This window comes from Dermacentor variabilis, chromosome 8 (genome assembly GCF_050947875.1).
Source record: "Dermacentor variabilis isolate Ectoservices chromosome 8, ASM5094787v1, whole genome shotgun sequence".
Classification (NCBI taxonomy): Eukaryota; Metazoa; Arthropoda; class Arachnida; order Ixodida; family Ixodidae; genus Dermacentor; species Dermacentor variabilis.
In genome coordinates, this window is record NC_134575.1 from 139,403,501 (window position 1) to 139,425,270 (window position 21,770).

Below are 21,770 nucleotides of genomic sequence, written 5' to 3' on the forward strand. Positions count from 1 at the left end.
CATGGGTTTAAAGTTTGTAGTTCTTCATTCAGTGCACATACAGTCAACACCTGATTGAACACCATTGTGTCAGTGTCGTACTCATAGAAAAAAAAAACTTGTTAAAACATAACAAGACTGGAAAATGGAGACTTGGAAGCGACCAAGAGCGGTTGCAGTGCAACTGTGTTGCCTGTAGGCCCACCGCTGCACCTTGATCACCACCTTAGTTCTCTTGTAATTTGCCTTCAGGTAAGTTAGCCAACAAGGTGTACTAGCAGTGTTGAATATGCAAAAAACAAAAGTAAGTCTTGGCACGGGAATGAAAATTCAGGATTGGTAGTTAGCCTCTAGAATCTGTGCAAGACTCTTTATCTAGGCCATTTATCACAGGGGACCTTGATCATGAGAAGGAAACTTGCAGTATAAAAGTGGGGTGAAGTGCATGCGGCAGGCATTACCAAATCATAAACGGCGGCTTACCGCTATCCTTGAAAAGTGTACAACCACTGCATTTTACAGGTACTAATCTATGGAGCAGGAATGTGGAGGTTAACAAAGAATATCGAGAAGTTAAGGTTTGTGCGAGGAGTGATGGAGTTAAATTTTATGAAGACCTGACTCCAGTTGCTATCCAAAAATATGTTTAGCATGCTTTAAGAGGTGACTACTTACGGCACTGTGCTCTCCTTACTACCTTGCCTTACCGGTACGTGGGAGAGAACCCGTACTTCAAGTGCCACTTTGTGAAGGACCAGTTCAGCGTGTACGACCACCTCTGGTGACAGATGCTGCATTTTAGTGACTGAAGAAAAAAAAAACAAAATAATATATGTAGCGGGATATTGGTTTTCACGAAAGCTTGTCATCAGATTGGGTGCAAATGGTGATTGAAATGGTGCATCCGTGGAGAAGGCGAAAGTTGGCAAGGTGTGCACTGGCCTACTTCGTTTAACATAGAAGAGATACCAGGAAAACGAAAATGAGAGAAATGCAGTTAATGCCATTTGTTTGTCATTTCCTTCGTCAATCTTTGCATACTGTTGTTCCTTGTAAGGTGTCAGAAGTAGGCCTACGCTACATAGGCTGTCTGCATGTGTTTCTGCAGGATAGCAGTGTTTACTTGGCCTGCAGGAGTTTAGCGGCGGCATCGTGCCAGCGGTCATCGCGTTGCGTGAACGAAGCGCGGGATACGCGGAGCGGAAAACCGGTATCCAGGCGACGAACGCTCGCCCCGCGGCGTCCGAAAATCTCCCGCCGGCTACCCGGTCGCCGCCGCCTGCCTTAATATAACCTCAGGTGCTCTCCTGAGGCCTCCGTTTGCCGGTTACATGTGCCCTCCTGGAGCAGTGCTTGTAAAAAATCTGATCTATCGTCGCGACGAAAAAAGCGACCCGCGACTTATACAACACCAGTCGGAACATTGTCCCATCAGACACAGCGATCACCAGGCGGCGTCCGCGGCCACTGCCTCACCGCGCGGGCAGCCAGCGGCGGAGCTATAAACGAACTCGACCGCACTCCGCAATGCCAGCATGCCTAGGGGACAAACGGATACAACGCGCTCTAAGAAATCTCCTCCGTAGTGCCTAGGCTGAGTCGTTTTGGCGGCGAGGAGTTACGGAGTCGCCATCTATCGGAAGCGCCTCGCTGGCGTAGTATCGGGGATTACGTGGCGCGCACCTCATAGGTTTTGCTGTCAGCGCTCACTGAAAACACTACGCGCGAGCTCTCCCGGATATTTCTGTAAGTACTTTCGAAACGAGAGAAGTTTTTTTTACTGTCTGAATAATAATCTTGGGCAAACTGAAAGCACAGAATCGTTTACAGACGCTATCTCTTTACCGATTACGTACAGTGAACGCCACTGCGCGCGGTCGCCGCGATGGAGTCTCCCGAACCGGCTTCTTGCGTGAAAGGTAGGTAAACGCTGAGAGCAAACTATGTTAAATATGTTCTTATAGTGTTTTTATAACTAAATGGAGCGTAATAGAATGAAGCCTCAGTGCAGCGATCGCACAGATTCGCAGCGACCGACTGCGCGTCTGCATGCTTGTCCGCGTACTATTTCGCTTTCACCGCGTGCGCGTTTACGCGCCGTGCCACGAGCTTTAGGCCGCAAAATATGAGCATTTGACAGTATACAAGCAACCATTGTTGCGTGGGCGCTATCAGAGTTATTCAAAAATAATTTCATTGTAGAGGCTTCGACGCCTACGGGGACTGTGATGTGCCGTCGCGACGATTCAATGTTTTTTTTTTTCTTCTAAATTCTTGGACGTTTCAATATTATTTCTCGAGTTGCACAGCACTGTATGTTTATCGGTGTTCTCTGCGTGCGATTTCCCGCTGCTTCTTTTTTTTTTTTTTTGTAATCCAGTGCATTAAACCATAACACAGACATGACCATATGCCATGCTTTTATTTAATGTGCTTCAAACCGCTCCCTTTCCACTCCACTGAACTTGCCAGTATCTATAGCATCGACAAGTTCATAGACCAAACCGTCATGACATTAGTCGGGCAGCGGACTCGGGCTAGCGTCTCGGTGCGCGTTTTCCGAACATCGTAGACCCGGCGCTGTAGCAGAAATCTTCCTCGCGTATGTGCTTGCTGCATACCCGAGTTGTAGCCGATGACTGTTTGCCGGTTTTATGTTTCGCGAGCCAAGCATTACGCAGCTTCTTGTCCTGCGGCTACGTGTGAATAAGGCTCACACCGGGCTCCGTTGCGTAAGTCCGGCACTGCGGCACCGAGCAGTAGCCTACCATGTTGCGCGCCTTCAAAGGCAGCCACTACCTATTGAAGTGCTTTCAAGCGTTGTTAAGGAGACACTCGAAGCGGGAAAATCTCGCCACTAAATGAGGACCGCAGCGTCGAAGGAATTTAAGCTCGTTTTCCGCTCGCTTCGGCGCTCCCGAAGCAGCCGACGCGGCCGCTATGTCCACGTGATCCCCAATAGCACGTCACGCCGACGGTAGCGCCAGCTTTTCCAGTGGTGGAGCTCGAGGCCAATATTCAAGGAGCAAAAGCCCCCAGATTTTCTCTCTCGCGCCCACTCTACCTACTAGCAATTCTAAAAACGCTACCCTGTCCGATCGGAAAAAAACGCAGCCAGGCGAAAATCGAGAGAGATAGTGATTTAAAGAAAGACGCTTGATTCTGTACGTCGGAAGTGGAAGGAGCGCCTCGCGCGCTCACCAGGCGTCGCGCCGATCGATCTCCCTCCGACTTCAGGCAGCTGGTTGGTTTTTGCGTATTTTTGCTTTTCCATCGGAGCGTCCGTCGCGCGGACGCGCTGAAGCGACGGAATGCGGCTGTTTGGGCTGCTTTGGCCGCGCACTTTCGGGCTATCTACACATGAAAGGGACGCCGTTGATCATTGCAGCCAGAATTTGAATGTTTAAGAGTACAAATTTGTGTAAACTTGGTTTTTGTCTACAAACTTCAGTGAGGTACTCACGAAACAGATAATGATAAGTGCGGTGCAGTTTTCTTACCAACCCGATCGAAGGTTGCACGGCGCAAAATAGCGTGTGCATTGTACTGCTTTTCTTATTGTCTTTTTTGTGTGTGTGGTGTCACCCATATGGGTTCGGGTATAGGGGATGAAACGGTTTCTCGTTCGCGGAGCCCGAAGCTCATTCATCATCATCATCAGCCTGGTTACGCCCACTGCAGGGCAAAGGCGCCTCTCCCATACTTCAACTACTCCGGTCATGTACTAATTGTGGTCATGCCATGCCTGCAAACTTCTTAATCTCATCCGCCCACCTAACTTTCTGCCGCCCCCTGCTACGCTTCCCTTCCCTTGGGATCCAGTCCGTAACCCTTAATCCCAAGGGAAGGGAAGCTCGTTCTTTCGTTTCTTTTTCGCTGTACGCGTGCTCGTAAAGTTTGGTTTAAAAAAATTAAATTATGGGGTTTTACGTGCCAAAACCACTTTCTGATTATGAGGCACGCCGTAGTGGAGGACTCCGGAAATTTTGACCACCTGGGGTTCTTTAACTTTGGTTTTGTGCTTCGGTCAGGAGTCGCCCTTGCTCTACTACAACCGTAAGTCCCTTCTGCTCGAGTGCCTTGAGGGAAAAGAGCGACGACAGACGCCGACCATGCCTGGTATTCTGGATGTTTGCATCTGTGTGGGCCCAGGCAGCACACGGAATGCCTAGGGCATCGAGAACGAGAGCCGCCGATAGGCCCATTTGACGCCAAATAACGATAATTCTATCCTCTCCGGCTGCATTACTAAACGATTGTTGTTGGAGGAGGCTTTAAAATAGGAACTGAATAATAGGAAATGAATAACCGCAATGTGTTTTTACACAAAGTAAACTGTTCGACATGCTTGGAAAACCACAGAACATTCTGCAACGCGTGCGCTCCGCTAGAGTGTACTAGAATGGGGGAGTGGGTCCAACGGAGGCCACGGCAAGCGGCGCGAGTGATCAAAAAACGTTGAAATTTGCGGTGGCGCTGCAGTCGCCTTCTAAAAGTTCCTAGCTGCTGTCATTCAGGCCAATCCGGCGCCCCGGCGGAACCACGTCTACCGGCGGTGGTCACGGCGGCGCCGAGCTGTCGTCTGCTCGTCGCGCCGCCGTCTACTGAACAGACCGTTGTGCTTGTGTTTGTTTCGTCAATTTTTGTTCCTATTATGTGCGAAAAAAATTAATACAATAAAATTACTGCTTTGCCATGAATTGAGGTTCCTCGCTTCGGTCAAACGATGTTTACGCGCGCAGACTTTTTTGCTAATAACTCCACTCAAACGCAACACAACTTATACGCACCAAAGCGCCTTCCACACGCTCGCATTTGTCTATGGTTTGTCTCGTAACTTGACGACTTAGAGTGTTCGAAGAATGGGAGGATGAGCACACCTCGGCGAAAGAACTACTGTTGTATAGTGGGTTGCAAAACCGTATACAGCAGATTGAAAGGTCAGGCCAAGCTCTCGCTCTTCGGAGTACCTAAAGAAGAAGAAAGTCGACGCGTGCGGGAGCTCAATCTTCAACGCACCGATCGGCCCTTTGGAAATCACCGACTCCATTTGTGAGCTGCACTTGGATGCAAAGTACACTGAGGCATTATGTGCATATCATCGAAGGCCAGGAAGTATCTATACGGCGTGGAAAGCCTGCACTTCGGCCTGATGCGGTACCCACAATCTTTTGCCGTATTTTCGGGAGTATCTCTACGAGCAGCCTACACCCGAGCAGTTCACGCGAAAGAGAACGGCCTCATATGCAACAGATGAAGGCCGGTCATGAAAGAGAACGCTCCCGCTCCCAGTTGAACCGTCATTCAGATTGGAGGCATGTGACAATGGAAACCTGCGCGAGCTCGAAGACATAGACAACCGATAACATGCTTCCTAATACAAGAAAATATAAACAATGTGTTTTGCCTTATTCACCCGGAGGATCTGGAAAACCAACTACATCTCAGGCGTATGATGCATAAAAATAGGGAAGAAAACGGCTATACCATAAATAATTTCAAAGCACACAACCTACAAAGGAAATGTGCTGCACGTGCGTAACGAATAATGTGACCCATATGCTCCCTAAATGTCAAATTGCTGCCGTTATTAGGGCATCGGGGAAATTTTGTTAGCATTCAATATATCGCCTTGAGAAAGGAAGAAAACAAAGGTTTACGCAATTTCATTTGACCCCTAGTTATGCCACACAGTTGATTTATTCCTGTACCTCATCCCATTACTGCATATGATTCCCATTTCTTCGGAAGATGAGCTCTGCATTTCGTTATCCCTTGACACAGTGAAGCACGCACATAAGGTTTAAAAAGGAACGCAAACGCGATCCATCTGACTGCGTGGCTCCGGCTAATGCTCGGTCATCCTCGAACGCAACCGCAACGCTGCGTTCGACCGCGACCGTGCTTCTGTTCGGCACGACCGGCGCGCCGGTGGCGCAATCTGGATTTTCAATAAAAAATGCCTCAGCGCGGGGCCCTCGTTCGACCCACTCTCCCAATCTTGTACACTCTGACTCATTGAAAAATGCCTCAGCGCGGAGCCCTCGTTGGACCCACTCTCCCAATCTAGTACACTCTAGCTAGCTCTAACTCCGCCATGAGCTCCGCGGTTACTGTACCCATAGAGTTTTCTACAAAAATGTTTGTAGGAAACTCTGACTGTACCGACACTCTCCTCCTCCGCCTTCACTCCTCGTTTTTCCTCTCTTTCACGCTCCCTCCTCAACCGTGGCGCCGCCTTCACTGCTCGAGCGTAGCAACGGCGCCAACATACGCTCCTCGCCACTCCGTAGACGCTTCTCGAGCAAAAATGGCGCTGATGCAAGGCGCGAGGGCCCACGTGATGCTATTAGGCCAATAGTGACGCGGCGTCGGCCTCGGCCAGTGCGCGCGAGGAGGAGGCGGCATTCTTCAAAGCGTGACACTACAAAGTTTAAGGGGTTTTAAGTGCCACCGCTCAACGTAGCCAGACGGCGCAAAGCCAGCCCGCTAAAACGCTTACTGCTCAATGATATGTGCGGAAATCGCATGTAAGCGCCTCTATGAAACCTTTTGCCAAGTTAAGTCATTAACAAATAATACAATAAAAATATTATTTACTGTTTTTATTTCTTATCCGAAAACACATATTCCTAGAGTCTGACAACACTGACAGACACGCGGCGACGTCCGCCTGTTTTTTCGCTGACGACAGCGAACGTCGTCCCGCCGCGTCTGTTTGTGCCGGGTGAAAATCGCCATGAAAGTTCGCTCCAAGCATCCTGGGCTGAGTCCGGCCGAAAGAGTCCCTTTTGAGAGGGTGCCGTGGAGTGCAAAGCTATCAAAACGTGGTGAATGCAACATTCTGAAACCATATCGGGCCTTGCTACTTTGATCTTAATGTGTCGTGCTACGACGATATTAACAGGCCGACATAGGCTTGAAAGGACGCATTCATTGAGGAGGCTTGGCTTATGCAAAGTGCCAGCCTGCAAAATGACCAGCAGGCAGCAGCACGAAGTTAGTCTTGGGAAGTATTGTTCCACAACTCAGTATGCACATAAGCTCTTTGTAGTGTGTGCTTGAACAGCATTTGTGTGGTGTCATAAATGTCACACCATTCTTGCATCGCTAGGTCACCCTTTGTTTAGAAACGGCTCTCAAAACAAAATGGCTCAAACTAATTAATTAGTTTGAGCCTCCGGCTCCTTTAGAATACGATGTTAATCATATATCGCATGCCTTGTAAATTTGGACTTGGACGACTGAGGCCATCCGTCGGTCAGTGCTAATCAGAAGAGATAACAGAGGTGGTAGGGGTGATCACCTCATTTTAGATGTTTGCTGAGAGTATGTACAGGTGAGGGAAAAGTGGTGGTAGTAATATCTTCGGAAAGGAATAGGGCGCAGAGCGCCCCTCTCCTGCGTTCTTGGGACCCGTCAGTGATGGGAACGCCTCTATCGTAGGTCTTTCTACGGATGATTCTTCCGTTAGCATAAACTAACACATTGAATTAAGTCGTAAATTGGATGTTGAAGTAGCGACTCCTGGCGCCTCTAATGGTAGTTGCCTCTAAGTCAAAGCAGCGACAACCGTTATGGGAGGACGCCACGCAACGTGCAGTTGCAAATGGGAGCTTTTTCGGTTTCTGCTGCTTCGGCGTGCCGAGAGGATGCGCGCCCAGCGCGCGTCAAGGCTTATTCGCGTTGCGCAAAAGCAAACGAAAATGCGAACAACTGCGCAAAGAAACGTCGGCGCGGGGGAGCGTGAATAGTGACCGAGGGAAAGGGAGGGAGGGCGTAACGGGAAGAGGAGGCGGAGAGAGCCGCCATCGCTCTCCGCCAGCAGCGGCATCGGCGCGGCGGCAGTTTCCGAACGCGGCGCGCTCGGTCGCAGGCGGAAGGGTGGCAGTGCCAGTGCGAAGGGATATGGCGGCCGCTGCGCCCAGCCGACGACCACGAAGCTAGTCAACCGCATCTCAACGCGCACCACTCCTCACCTGCGGCGGCGGCCGTCCCCAACAAAGCCCGAAAAGAAAAACGAAACCGCCCCGCGGCGTCGCTTGCAACAGCAAGGGGACCCAGCAGCCTCGCGCGACGCCGGGAAGAAGACGACGCACGGCGCGCAAGCCTGCGGTGCGGAGGCACCCAAATAACGACGACCTTCTGAAATCGGTGAGTCCTTTGCTGCTCGGACGCATCGTCGCGCGCGTCTGGTGCGTGCGAGTATTCGGGGAGGAGTCATCTGCTGCTCGACTGAGCGGTGCCTCTCTCCTCGTCGTCTGCGACTAGCGTACGCCGTCTGCCACTCCAGTCTCGTCGTCTGCTGCGGTCGTCTGCACTACGAGGATACGGCTGTGTGTTCTGCTACGCTGGTGACGTTCGCGTTGTGAGTATGTGCGCGCACTTAACGGACTCCCCGTGGCGCGCTGCAGCATCACAGCGCTGCGGTGACGTCCGGAGGAGGAAGAGGGGCGTGCAGGAGGACTCTGCTGCTGCTTTTTGGCAATGGCGGAGGGGCTGGAGCTCGTGGCTTTTTTTGAGACGTCCCGCTCCCTTTTGGGAACGCCGAGGGGCAGCAGACGTCACCATGAAAGCAAAAAATGAAAGCATAGTTCTGCAGGGGCGAGCTCTTTTTTTTTTTTTTCCCCGCTGAGACGACAAAGCGCGTGGCCGGTGATTTCTTGAGACTAGGCATACTCGTACAGTCCCTGCTTGAAACGTCGCCTACGACCGTAGTATACGAAGGGTGTTTCGGGCACGGATTTCTAGAATTAACGTAAAGGGGCAACAGTCGCCTAAACGAGGCTTCAACTTTTCGCTGTCGCATTTTATGCGCGAGCGGGACATGTGCTTGGAATTTCGGAGGTAAACCGAATTATCACCTATATCCAATACCTAAATTTCCTGGCAAGGCGTAGAATGAACTATACTCGTGAGCGTTGTTTGCTCTTCTACTGTTGTCATTGCACAGCCGCGTTCTTTCTGAAGCGAAACCTTTCGTTCGTCGATCTGATGCGGATCTGATGTGCGGAGCGACTCACATTTGTGGTGTTCTACGCGTATAGATCCGCTCGAGTACCGGCGGCGAAAACCGCAAATACTGGCCGTAACATTTAGTAGCGCGCGCGATGGAGCTTCGGAGCTATAGCAGTGCATTTGATAAGGTTTCCTTCTTTTCGTGCGAGTACGTGCACTTAGGCATCACGCTACTTCTCTTCTGTGCCTTTTGTGTTTCGTCGCGTACTTATCGCATTGCGCCGCTTGTTCCAAGCTTCCGTGAAATCTTTCTTTGCGCAGAGAAGATAAGAATTTGAACGTTTTCGCGCATGCACTGTGCGGCTCTGAACGCGCCGTGGCAGCTTACAATGCCCTGGATCGAACCCGCTACCTCGTACGCCACATTTGGATGAGGGAGCAATGCAAAAGCGCTTGTGTGTGCTTATGTGCGCGTTAAAGAACCCCCAGGGAGTGCAAATTAATCGGCAGCCGCTCACTGCAGCGTGCCTCATAAACAGATCGTAGTTTCGGCACGTGTAAGCTGAGAATAATAATAAATATAAATTTTATCATAAGCAACAAACATGATTATGGATTGGCAGCTCGACAAAATAAAAGCACAAGCCGCCATAAATTGCGGCTACATGATGCCATGCACATAAACAGCAGTGAGCGAAAACGTATTAGCAATGCTGACTTACATAACTGAGTAGATCGCGACAGTTGTGAAGGAAGACTTCATGTACTCGACGCAACGAAAAAAGACTGCTCGCAAAAGCTATAATGTCAGATCAATCAAATGGTGGGAGAAAAAGCTGAACGAGATTAAGGGTGTTTGAAATGATTCATCGAAAGTCGCACGCTCCCCAATTGAAACCTGTTTTTCTGTCCAACTTGTTAAGGAATGTGGGTAACTTGTTTTATAATGGTTGTTGGCCATATCTTGTTTTCTATGTTCGCACTCTTTAAGGTTCATTATTCTCAGAGTATACGCAGCTATATTGTCTGCAAGATGAGCTAGGTTCCGCATAAAGGACGGGCTTTCTTTCTTTTCTTTTTTTTATACAAGTTTCACAAACTACTGTTGCAGCCTGGTAACTTGCTAAATGTCGTATCTGCGGAACAAAGGAGTGCGCAGTATAACTATAGAAACATCTAATTAAAAAAAAAATTTAATGGTGTAGCACAAAGGTGGCACGCGTTCAGTCCGCCCGAGTTTGTGATTAGTCTCAAATGATTGCTTGCATTCACCGCATACGGGGTTTCTAACGCAACTTTTCCCAAAATTTAGAAATTTGCAAGTGCCGCGCAGCTGGACAGAACCAAGGCAACGTTTGCCGCCGCTTGGAGGAAGTCGGACTATTTTTCGTATGTCGCAGGCTTTCTTCCAGGCTTGCAAAATATTTCTGCAGCGTGTATTGAACAATATAAAGCTAGATCAGAAACCTTTGATGGTCCAGAGTATCCTCATTGCCACTCTTGCTCTGAATATAATATTTAAGTTTATTAATAACTTAATATGCAAGCAGGCGAAAAGGGAAAAAAAATCGGCGGAACGCGTCTCGCGATGTCTGTCGACGCGTTTAGCATTGAATCAGTATAGCGACGCAACTTAATTATTGCCGGCACCGAAACGAGCTTACGACACAGGGGCGTGTACTGCAGCTTGATTCCTCCTCTTGAGCGCTTCCCTAAGAACACTCGGCGCTGTTGCGACTGGGAGTTTGAAGACGTGGAATTCACTTTGCTCGTGGAGGAGACGTGATGCTGGGCCCGATATTCGGGACGTTTCACAAACACGTTTATACTTCCGAGAAAATTCAAAGTAATACGCAAAAAGTTCATCAAGTTGCAGCAGCCGCCGACTCCCGCCGTCCGTTGCTCCTTTTATGCCCCGCGTGGTCATTCTTCAGTCGCCTCCGCCAATCCGGCGCCAGGAGACCAATGACGTCAGGTCCCGCCAATCCGGAGGTCTGTTGCCGTTTCCCTCCGAAGGAAGCTTTGTCGTAAACGTACGCACATCGTTGGACACAGAGGAAGGGCGACTCCGATCGCTGACTCCGATCGTACACTGACCGCGTCTCCGGCGTGGACTTGCCAATTCGTGCGGCTCACAAGTGATGCTCGTATCCTTGCTAATTGCCCAAACATCTCTTGACCGAGGTACTCCCGTGTTGGCCATAAATCATCCGTTTTGAGAACCATTTTGACGAGGCCATCGGCGCGTTCGCCATAATCGCGTTAACCGTGACCGGAGGTTGTCGCGGGGTGAACGGCCGTAGAGTTACTGCATATGCTACCACAGGTAGCAGAGTTGCGCGTAGGTCCGCCATCTTGCCTGGGAAGCAACCAAATCTATGCGGCGAAGCCGCACTTTGTTTTTGCAGGCGACATGCCTAGCGTATCGTCGATCGACCGTGGACGCTTTTGCATCGCTTGTGGACTGCTTTTCCGCCTAATCGCAAACAAAGTGCATCGAAACAGCTGACTGAAAAGATCTTCAAGAAAAAGGCGCCGAGATCGGTCCCCACCGAAGCTTAGGCCAAGCGCATCCGCCGAGTCCGTCTGCATGTTCTCGGCGCGTCTAGGCTCAGGAATCAAGAAGTCTAACAAGGATAAATCACCATATTTCAGATTTCGCATCAGTGTTCTTAAATAAACCATTTTTTCATGTTTACAGTGCCAGCACAAGTAGCGATGAGCGCCGATGTGACGCGTCATAAACACAGGTATATATGTGCTGTCGCCGAAGGCTCACAGCCCTAGCCTGCGCTTCTGTGACGAAGATCTATGAATAGACAGACGTGTCAACTGAAAAGCATCACTGAACTAAGGAAACATTGCATATCCTTTGCGTGAAGAACAAGAAACGGCTATCTAAAGCGGTAGTAGCAGCCCATACAGCGTCCCGGGTCGGCGGTTCATTTAGGATTTTTTTCGAAGTTAAAATGCCAATTGCAAGTGAAAATCGGTGGCACTTCCGAGCATGAATATGGACAGCAAAATTTTGTTTGCGGTGCAGGCGCGAGTTCTAGTTGCTGGGCGTCCGCCATGACTGACGCATCTCTGTGGAACTAAAACTGCTTCTCGGTCCTTGACGTGGAAATTATGCGCCCACGTTCGGCTCCTGGCGTGGCGTAGTGGTAAAGCACCGGGCTTGAGATTTGTAGGTCCGACGATGGAGTCCTGAGGTCGGAGCTCATTTATTTTTACGTTTTTTTTTCTTTTTTATTGCACCAAAACGCTTTCTGTTCTCAAAAAATATATATACGGTGTCCAGGCACCGCGTATTTAACGCGCTAGAGCTGTTTTTCGTACCAGTACCCAGCGCCTCCCAGTTCGCCGCGCCTGCCCAGCGCCCCAGCATCCAGCGCGCCGCACTGGGCCCATGATCCGGCGCTGCACTGGACACTGGATACTGGGTTTTGCAATAGGCATACCTGCTTATGTGCCAAAGCTCTCAACGTGTAGGCAGTCTTAGATATTACTGGTGAATCAATGACCAACCATTCGTATTTCGACTCTGGTACCCCGTTAAATTTGCTGTAGAAACGTACCCACCTACTAGCAGGCACTGGATATCAGCCACACCTGCAAGTGCCACTTCATTATGTGCCTTTTCACTGCAGGGATTCCAAAAGTAACCTTCTGTGGGAGTGTAGTGAAAGTTTTTTCTCTCAGAGGATTGACATAGCTACATTACGGGTAATAATGCAAAACACAGTTAGGCCCTTACCGTATGGTAAATAACGACATTAATTCCTCGTGCATCCTGCTTCACATAAGCAGTAGTAGATGAAATATCTTTACTTGGTAGTGTAACCCCTTTTATGTTCAGAAACAACAACCCAAGCAGTGCATAATTATCATGAAAATGTGAGCTGGCTTTTTTATGACAGTTCTGTGAAAGCAGTGTGGTGCATGGGATTGAATTGGATCGAATAAAAAGCTTTTCCGCTTACAGAGCGATTCGTGCAGTCGGGAACAGAGCACCCGGTCATTATATCATCCCGACGGGACTGCGAGGACACAGCGATGAACCAATTGTTAGATGCGCTGCGCACGTTGTGTTGTTGCTCCTCAGCTAACCCGCACGCGAACAGCGAACGCCAAAATCGGACGGATTCGCTTTGAATTTGATTGGCGATAACTTGTGTGAATCCAGTTCGCTGCAGCGGCGGCGTCGGGAAATACAAAAATTGGCCCAGGCATCTGCTTCTCCGCAATGCACGGTTGCTTGCCTACCACGTGATGACGTTCTGCCAATAGAGGCGCTAGCGGCGTGATAAAACAGACGCGCAACTCCGCTACCTTTGGTAGCATATACAGTAACTCTAAACGGCCGATCATAACAGCGCCATCTAGCGTTGCCGCAGCGAAGCCGGCCTGCACGTGGCTTCGAAAAATGTATGGCGCGCAGGCGCTTGCGAACCACAGAGGAAGGAAAATACTATGAGGGAGCATCACGTGAAAACTTTGAAGCCTAGTCATAAAAAAAAATTAAGAGGAGTGGGATGATGGGAAATAGGCCCTCACGTGATAGGCAAGTGGTAGCTTTAGTCGGCTCGCTTTGGCTGCGTCTGCTGCGCGGGTTTTGGGATATGCGCTCATGTTCGGCGTGGCAAACGCACGGCACGGTTTAGTGAAGGAATTCAAGTGTATGAATCAGTCGAGTCTGCGTAACGTCAGTCAGGTGAAGCACCGAACCGCCACGCGGCTCGCCGCTGAAGCAAGCAGCGGAGAGGCGCCAATGCAGCAACGAACCAAGGCGTCGGCATCGTGCCCAACAACCCGCCACGAGCACCTGACGGACGACTGGTCGCGTTTCGCGCCGGTTTCAGGGAAACGAGGAAACTTTTCGCCCTGCAAACGTGTGGTGGAAACAAAGCCGCCTTTCCGACGGCGATTCGTCGCGTCTGGGAGCATCTTCTGGGAAACAATATGATGTATTTCGCCCCTGCAAACATGTGCAGGCGCTCAAGCGAGCGTCCGCGGCCATATTTGACGCTGTGCCGGCCCACTGTTATGGCAGACGGCCCCAGTCGACGTTGTCGTTCTCCTCAATGCCTTCTGCCTCTCAGCAGAAAGGCGAAAACTCAATAAGCACGCCTCAACAGCGTAAGGTCGTCGCACCACACAATCTTACAAAATAGTGCGCGTAAATCTCAAGGAAAGGTGATTTCGGCGTTTAGAGTACAGCGTATTGCTATTTATGTCTTTCAAAACGAAAGATTCACGGCAGAACCTTTTACTAAGCAAACACGCGACAAATAACTTTCCTGCGAAAGAGCTTGTCTTGTAGGCGCAAGGCAGGTAAACAAAAATTAGCAAGAAAATGCGCACCTGAGTTCCAGTTACACAACAGCCGATTTGACGAAGCAGTAGAGCACGCTCGGGCAGGCATATACTCTGGACGGGTTTCGAGGTGGGAGCGCCGACTAACTGGGCTGGTAAGCGCAGGTGATGCTTCTAAAATTTTGTCGCCGCGGGTCTGGCTCCGCAGTCTTTCTCCACGTTTCAAGGCAACGTATTTGAAGCGAGGAACGACGCCCGCGGTAACCCACGCGTTGATGGCGGGCGCCACTAGGCCGCTAATCGTTACCAGGTACGAAACAAACACGGATGGTCCGGCAACCAATGTGGGCCTCTTCCTACCCGAAAGGCGCCAGGCCCCGGCGAGTGGGATGAGCGGCTTCAGAGGAGGTGCCGAGGTTAGTGGAATCACGCGATGCTCCCTCCTAGGTTTTTTTCATTCCTCCATGGTCCGAACGCCGAGAAACGCGTCATGCGGCAACCGGGCTACTCATTTGCACTTCTTTTTGGACACGCTGCGCCATCTAGTGGAACCACCGAGAAGTCCGTGTGTGATCTCCGAGACGAAAAGCCTAGCGCGCCGGTGCCGGCGTATGCTGACAATTGTTCGCTTGCTTGCCGCAACACTCAGTGACACATCATCAGAAACCCAAGGTTGCGAGAGGCTCATTGGAGAGTGACACACACCGAGGAGATTTGTGGCGCACCCTGCTTAAGCGTCGGTTTGCTGTCCTAGAGGAACCCATGTGACGAGTGTTGGACTGCGCTCAGCAGTAGGAAACTCTACTTCCTGTATGACGTCATTCCCTTCTGCATGGCGTCGTACGTCCTCTAGCCCAGTTTCGAAACAGCTCGCGGGCGTCAGTTTTATAGAGACGCTGCATTCACCGAAAAAAGGCGCCAGCAACACGGTTCCGCGTGGTCCCGTATGCGTTTCCTTGTCGACCTGAATAAGATCGTCGACAGCCTGGGCGATTGATCCGCGCGTCCAGCCGTGACGCATTGTGGGACCGTTTGTTGGCGTGCCTCATGCGCGAAAAGTTTGAGTGGTCATTTGGCATGGCGGCGAGTTGGCCAACTTGCTCCTGCGCCTGGACGCGCGTCTTCGCGCACGCTGTAACGCTGTGCCTGCTGCCTTGCCGCTCTCCTGTGCATTCCTTCTTTCACGCACGCTCGTGCTTGATAGCGCACGGCTAGGTGCTCGAAAAGCTTTGCCAACACACTTGACATTTGGAGGATAAACATATCGCCCGTTCGCCTTCCCGTTCTATTGGGGCACATACGAAGCCCGAAAAACTCTCCAGACCGTTAATTCTTCGTTACACGGTTATACGTTCACGACGCGACAAAACTGAAACAAGCGCCGCAATTGAAGCCGCTCCGTTAACATTTTCCGCAAAATCAGTTTTATCCGACAGACGTCTTATTGAAGGCAAATTAGCGGGCACTATATATAGCGGGGAGGAGAGGAGCACCCTGCACCGCGTACTTGCAACACCCTCTAGAGAACTTAAGGCCTTCTGGCTGACCCTCTCCCCTTGAGCGACGTCACGCACAAGAGGCCAACATAGAAGTTCCGTGCAGCGTGCTACGAAGCTACGAGCGGCGCACCAGTTTTGAAAATGAAGCGCGGAAGATATACAACGGTTAACCCCGGCTGTTCGGAGAAGACCGAGGGGACGAAAGCGGCGACAACAATTCAATTAGTTCCAGGAGCCCTGCTGCTCCTAGAATAGCTTCGGGGTTAAACAAGTCCCGGCATGTTCGGACATGCTATTGCATGCTTCCGAACGCAGATTTTTTTTCTAGACGTGACCAGTGCATGTAGTCTCAACACTTGTGCTGTGCTTGCGATTGTGTGTACCGCGAGTCGTCATTGCCCCGGAATGTGGAGTGCCATGCCAAGATATGCCTAATAAGTACTGCGTGCCCAATTGCCGGAGCAATTACATGTACAAATCAAGGCAGAAAAATAATGTCTTCAAGTTTCCGCAAGATGAAGAAGCCCAGAGTGCCTGGATTAGGGAGCTACCACGTGCAGACTTCATTGTATTAGCGCACTCCTGGGTAAGATGTTCAGAACTTCTTTAAATAGTTACTTTTGAAAAATACGGAAAGGTTAATTGCTCAATTACAGCAAGTGCATTTACAGAAAGTGATGATTCCTCTGAGTTCGACGCCTGCGAGGATAGACATAAATCTGAATTTGTGTTAAGGCACCTTTTGTGGTGTAGCACGAATATTTTATTGAAGAACTACTGCTGCAAGATGAATGACAAGATATTGGATGCCAATGCTAAGGCAAAGAAGAGAAAAGCTGAAACTCTGCGCAATAAGGCAGCTGTTTTCGTGTAAATAGCTGCACAAACATTTTATATCCCATTTCTAAACTCATTTGAGTTGCAAATTAGTGGACTGCGATAATTAGTGCTTCGAAAGCGAAATTATTCGTTTGACCATAATCTAGATTGTAATAAATACATGTGTCCCCAATAAAATTGTTCATACGCAATTGTGAAGCTAATCGAGTGCATTACATTCGTCATTGCCGTGCCGTAAAAACCACAAGTACAAAATACGGAAGGAGAGGTTTTTATGGATTCAATTTACTTGAAGTAATAGGTATGAAGTATGGGGTATAATAAATAATAATAATTCACAAGGAGATGTTGGTACTTGACCCTCATACGCACGGGTATACGCACCAGAGCCCTGCTGTGCTGTTCAAAGGTGATGCTGGGCTCGATGACCGCCTTTGAATGCGCGGTGAATGCAGTTACGAGTGCCACGCATCACGTATTATGCACTTCCTTTCTCCTTCACTTTTACTGCCCCTCCCCCAGTATAGGGTAGCAGACCAGGCGCAACGGCTAACGCCCATGCCTTTGTCTCCCACCAGAAAGAAAAGCACTGAGTGGCACAATAAACGGCGTTTCTTCTCGTCATTTTGTTTTTCTCACCGGTCGGTGTTCCTCTCGTCTCCGTTAACCAGTGCGCGTTGCAGATAGCGCAGAAACAACGGACGCACACCAAGTAGCCCAATTCATCACTCTGTTAGATGACACGTGACGTTGCTACAGCACAGTCGGGGTTCGTACACACCCTCGAAATCCGTGAGAAGCCTTGAATTTGGGATTCAAGTGCCCCTAAATTCGCTCGAAAGTATGCGTGCTCCTCGAATTGCTTAATCGAAAACTGTGGCACTGGGGCGACTTTTGAAAGTTCAGTGTATTACAACAAACTCCGCGCAGGAGCTGTGCCGCGTACACTGTCCCACAATCCTGGACGTTTTCTTCTGCGAGAGTCGCTGAACGATTGCAGTGTGGCGTGTCCGCCGCGCGCAGTGACGGGCTTCTTTAAATGGCCGTCGACGTCACAGTCAGATCGAGCGACCAAGCCGTGTCACCATTTTGTTCTTTTCCTGGTTGATTCACAGCCGTCACGGCTCTGTTTTCGAGCCCTAGGCATTTGCCTGAAGGAAAGCAAGCTTGGGCCGTCTGGCATTAACGTATCTTTGAAGTCGGACGGTACCGACCACAGTGCATTGACGTCATTGCAATGGGAAAATCTGCTTTAAGCGCAGCCTGAAGAGCGTGTATCCCACTTATCTGCAAGAAAACTGCGACCAAGAACGTTTCACTGTTTATGACAGTACGAGTACGGTTTGCTTGTTTTGCCTCCTTGAATTTAGCCTTCGGCATAATTGAAATGCTTGTTCTGCACGAACCCTTACAAGCCAACTGCATGCGCATACACAGTGTAAGCAGTTGAGCCCGTCGTTTGCCTCTGACCGTCGGCCGCGCATTCGTCTCCCGTCGCGACGACCGCGTTTCGATGCGGGCCAAGTGCGAAAAACGCCCGCGCACTTAAATTCGTAGGTGCTCCTGAGAACCCCGGCTGGCCGAAGTTAATCCCTCAACCACGGCGTACGTAAAAATCCACTGCGCAGTTTTGGGACGTTAAACTGCGCAATTTAAATCGATGTTTTTTTGTTTATTTGTTCCCTCCCGGCCGGTTTCCTTGATTTGGACTGCTTCACGTGGCTTCGGAAACCTGAAGTCGAGCTACGTCCGAGCTTTGCTTCTTCCGTGTGAGTGAGGCCTTGTATCGATACCTTACTGCAATACAACCACAATATAACGGATCCGGATAGAGGGAGTTAATAAACGCGGTAAAGCTCACTGACCGATACTCACGAATTCAAAATAACTCCCTCGCATAACGAACTGCACGTTGCATATATACCACGGGTCAATGAGAAATTTGTAGACCATCCGGAAAAATTTCTCATGCAGCTTTCAGTTCCTCAATACGCGCTACTTTTTCCAAGCCCGAGAGTCCGCGAAATTTTCGAAACTTCGCGTGTGTCGACATGTTCAACTATGTTTAGCCCGTCAGTTACGTAGCCCGGCCGTTCTCGTCTCGTACAGTCACAAGCGGTCCGGGACGAGATGTCAAACCCCCAGCTTTCGAACGCAGGCGCAGCGACGCAATTCCATGCGCGCTCCCGCGAGCGACTCGGATCGGCTCGCTTATTACGGGTATGACACGCGTTCCGGCGGGAAGGAATTCGCGGCATCTCGCCGATTTCCGCTGTCGAGCGCCAGGTGCTTCGCGTCCGGCACTCGCGCATTCAGCCGCGCGCTTCAAGTTCCAGCGTCTGGCAACCGTCGTGCCGTAGTCTGTCTTTCGCGTAGACGCGCGTGCACGCATTGGTGCAGAAGTGCGCGCAGTCGTTTGCTGAAAGTTCTGTTTACGTCCTGGTCGTGGCGGTAACTACTTAACGAGACATATATGCTTGCGTTGACAGGAATGTCTTCAAACGAACAAAGTAGAGAAGTTGACCTTAATCACCAAATTGCGCTTGTACGGTACCACGTAAAGCCGCCCTGCCGAGAAAACGTGCAAAAAAGGAGACTGCATGCTGGCGATGCCGGCTTCAAGTTCCCGCACCAGCTCACCGTGTGACGTCATAGATTTTGACGGCCTCTTCCAAGGCATAGTTTTTTTTTTTCATAGGTAAAGATGGACTACATTGTGTTCCAGAAGAGCCGGAGACCAAACTTAGCAGTGAGCCAAATGGCTCAAATGCGAGAATTTTTTTTTATATCGATCCGTGGCTTCACACTGACGTATGCCGGCGCTGGCAAAATTTGAAAGTTTGGCCTTCATTTTTTGTTGTAGTAAACAACCGTCTTCCGCAGAATTAACGAAAGTGGAATTTATAAAGAATGGTGTTTCACTCGAAACTGATTTAATGATTTCACTGTACAAGTGTCTCTTTAACGTGTACAGGGAAAACGCGGGCAAGACGGCAGATGGAAATTCAAGACGCTAAAGACAAGTCCACTTGTCGACACGTTGGCTCTCGCTTTTACCTTGTTCTCGTTTCCTCGTCGTATTTAACACGTGCTGTATAGCGTGAAAGACAGGCCACACGAAGAAAGTAAGGCAAAAGCATGGAGAAAGATTCGTTGAATGAATTCACACTTGTACGAAACGGTGAAACGGCTCACAGAAGCAAGCGCGAATAATCGCGTTACAGCGTTTCGGCGGATGCCAGGTCGCTGCCATACACCTGGAAACACTGCAGCGGATGCAGCCTTCCTCTTTCACGCAGTGTAGTCCGCTTGCTTCAGAGGCTGTTGTCCGGTCGTCTCGCCAAAAATGCCTCGGTTTGATCAACGCTCTAAGGTTTCCGAATTATTTGTTATAGACGCGTGTGTAAAACTGCCATTTCCGCCAAAGCCTAAAGGTAACCGAAAACTTGAGGTATTGCTGCATCGGGCCTGCGACTTGGTACAGCATGTACGCGGTACACTGTAAAATAATTTGCACCCTTACGTGAAAAAGGGCGTAAATGTGTCTGTAAATCACATCGTTAGGGTGTTATTTATGTAACGGACACCCTAAGGGTGGCAGTTGTAGACATATTTACACCCCTTTCGTTTTTAATGGTGTGAATAGCTTTACAGTGTACTTTTTTGTGCAGGATTAAATGTCCTTAGCCCACAGCGCTCGTGCGGATGTGCAGCACCTCCTCCTCGAGTGCCCAAGGCATGAAATTGCGAGACGAAATTTGAGGGCAGATCTAACATATTAGATCGACGACCATCCACCCTAAATTAAAGAAATCTTGGCCATGGCTGACGGTGCTGCTTCAGAGAAAGCTTGTCGCTTTAAAAGTTTTTTTTTTTTTAGAAAAGCAATTGCTTTGAATCTGTATTAAATTTTATTGTGCGCTGAAAGATCCGTGTGTGATGTAAGTCTGTGCCTGGTAAGTTTGTCAGAAGTTTACCTAGTATGTTATGTATGGCTATACTCACGGTCTCTACGTGCCCTGGTCTGCGAAACAGAACTTGTTTGTGTTCTCTGGACTGGCTTTGTGATTCTTTTGTGCTGCATCTTCTTGCAAATATTGGGACGGCATTTTTCTATGCCAAGCGACAAGGATTAACCAGTGCCACCTAAAGACGCGAAACTCTGCTATTACATCATATCAATAACAAAAAAGAAAAAAAAAAGCGAGAGAGAAAAAAAAAAAGTCGGAACGCTACCTTATTCTTGTGACGTCTGCTGAAAATGCCCTATTGTCGGGAAAAAAAAAAAAAGACGAATTTATCGGACGCGTGCGGCGAGGTCCGCGCGGGCTTCGAACGCTGTGCGCGCGTACGATGCAGTGTTGTACACCCGCGAGGAGACGATGGCTTGCGAGCGGACACTTCCTGAAGGGCCCCTTTTCGGGTGCCAAGCAGAAGTACAGTGCGTGTCAGACGACGGACCGCGGCTGTTGATAAAGCGAACTGAGATGCTGCTGTAATTTCTTTTCTTCTGTTCACTCCGTGCGACTCTACTTTCCATCGTAATCTTCACGTTCTCCTCGTCTTGGTTGCCCAGAGTTCAATGCAGCCTTATATACTAGCGGGCAGCGCGCAGAATCTTTTCCGGCACTTGTTATTAGGCCTCGTGCGCCTCCAGCAGGGCGGCGAGAGAACGCACAATCTGTAGAGAGCGTTTCGGCTGCCTTACAAGTTTCACGCTCGCATATTCACACGATAAATGCTCGCTCCTTTCGGTTACGAATGCCGGAGCCTTTGTGCTCAAACGTGGAACAGCTTTGTGTTAAGAGCCGAAAGAAAAGAATACGGTGCAGCCATTGTAGGCACGTGCGACCGCTTCAGTTGAAGAGCAAAGGAAGCTCCAAACAAAACATATGTGTGTGTATATATATATATATATATATATATATATATATATATATATATATATATATAATATGTGTGTGTGTGTGTGTGTGTGTGTGTAAATAAAACGGATCGTGTCGGAGCTCGACTAGCTCCTTCGGGTGTTTCCTCATTCGACCCACGTGGAGAGATGTAAGCCGAATGTTTACCTTTGAAACATTCTAGGCCCGGCGAATCCTGCACGATAATATATCCCGACCATGGTTTTGAAAATGCCAGCGCGATGTAAAGCCAATGAATCTGTTCGCCATTAAA

The 21,770-nt window shown here is 49.5% G+C and overlaps 1 protein-coding gene across 2 annotated transcripts in view; it reads left to right on the plus strand.

Moving 5' to 3' along the window:
• The first annotated feature begins 7,796 nt into the window (after window positions 1-7,796).
• LOC142590618 (MIF4G domain-containing protein-like) overlaps window positions 7,797-21,770 on the plus strand; it is a 152,912-nt gene continuing 138,938 nt past the window's right edge. The window contains exon 1 of one of the 2 annotated variants that reach the window (XM_075702945.1): window positions 7,797-8,133. The gene's annotated coding sequence lies outside the window, so the exon portion shown is untranslated. The remainder of the gene's footprint in view (window positions 8,134-21,770) is intronic. The other variant, XM_075702944.1, reaches the window with a different exon arrangement.